Source organism: Olea europaea, chromosome 11, assembly GCF_002742605.1.
Source record: "Olea europaea var. sylvestris chromosome 11, O_europaea_v1, whole genome shotgun sequence".
Taxonomy (NCBI): domain Eukaryota; kingdom Viridiplantae; phylum Streptophyta; class Magnoliopsida; order Lamiales; family Oleaceae; genus Olea; species Olea europaea.
In genome coordinates, this window is record NC_036247.1 from 15467876 (window position 1) to 15469612 (window position 1737).

The window sequence follows — 1737 nt, forward strand, 5'->3', positions numbered from 1 at the left end:
TCAAACAAGCACTAAATTCTTTGTACAATTTAATTTAATGCGTCAAACCCAACCTTAATATTTGATAAATTTTCTACCATGAACTTGTCTAGTGCATAATTTTTGTTACGAAGTACTAGCTAGGCCACATTTTGTGCATCTTGAAATTATTATATTATCTTTATTTTATTTTACTTAAATATAAGAAATTGATTAATGAAACAGGTTGCTTAACTTAATTGTTAGAATCGCACAAATTACAAAAGGAAATAATGAACTTATTTACTTTTTTATTTTTTTGATATAGAATGTGTGTCAAATTTTTATTTATCTAGAATCAATTATCATCTCAACATGCCAAACACGGTTGGAAAATTGACTATCAATTAAACGATTAATAATAAAATTAAAATTTAAAATTCTATGGATCTAATGAAGATAAAGACGACAACATTCAAAAGCTTCAAGAAAATGATGACATGGTTCGAATATATATAGATAGGCACGAGAAATTAGACAAACGAAGATTCGAGGATGAAGTCATAAATTTGACATCCACCAAATGATTAGTCTCGGGCATTCAATTGATCAAAGGATTCATATTTAGAAAATTAATTAATTGAATAGACTTCACATCAAATAAACGATAGATGTCGAGAGACATATTTTATTACTCATGACATGTAAAAAAAACAATTCAATACTAATCATTTCCTTAGGAAAAAAGGCCGATCACTGTAGAAATCGATGGAGTCCCATAATCGAGCCTTCTTAAGAAAAATGGTCCCTTCCCTCTCTTGCTACTTGTTAAAGGATAAGGTGAACTTCATCATCCATTATTTTCAGCTCATGATATATAACGAAGTCATTTATTTTCGGGAAAAGTGCAATCGAGGTACCAAACTTTTCGTTTATTAACAGAATTTGCTCAAACCTTTCGTTTATCCCACCCACAATCTCAAACCTTTAAAAAATATGCACCTGGGGTCCAAATGAACGGTTTCCATCCGTTTGACCGTTAATTGACCAAGGACAGTGGACTTTGACAGATTTTGACCAAATTAAAATGGGTAAAATGGTAAATCTGCTATTATATACATAAAATAATTTAAAAAACTAGAAATAAAAATAAAACAAAATAAAATAAAAAAGAGAGAAGAAATAAAAATTAAAAATCATCTTCTTTCTCATCTCACCCCGACACCCACCCTCATCCAACCTAAACTAACCTACAGAAGATGGAATCGCCTCTTTCTCATCAACATCATCAACCCCCATACTTCTTATATACCACACACCCCACTCCCCACTCTAAACCATAACAATCCATTCTCTCTAATTTTCTTTCCAATTTTGTTAGTCAAAGAAAATTGGAATTTTTTGCAACCTTCAAATCTGACAATATTTGTAATAATACTCACAAACGAGAAGTATGGTTGAAAATCTTGAATCGGAGTTCCAATTGATTTTAAATCTCATCAATAAATACACTTTATTTCAAATCTTGAATCGGAGTTCAAATTGGAATTTTCTGCAACCATAAAATATGGCAATATTTTATTTTGTTTTATTTTATTTCTAGTTTTTGGTCGTGGTTGCTCACTGTTACGCAATGTGGAATGGGTTTTTTGGTGTAGGTTTGATGGTTGTGGTGGCAGTTGGTTCTGTGGCTGTGGCTGGTCGACGAGAGTTGGTGTCGTCGTTGCTGGTTTTGGGCGGCGGATTTGGGCTATTGTTTTAGGTGGGGTAGGGTTCTAC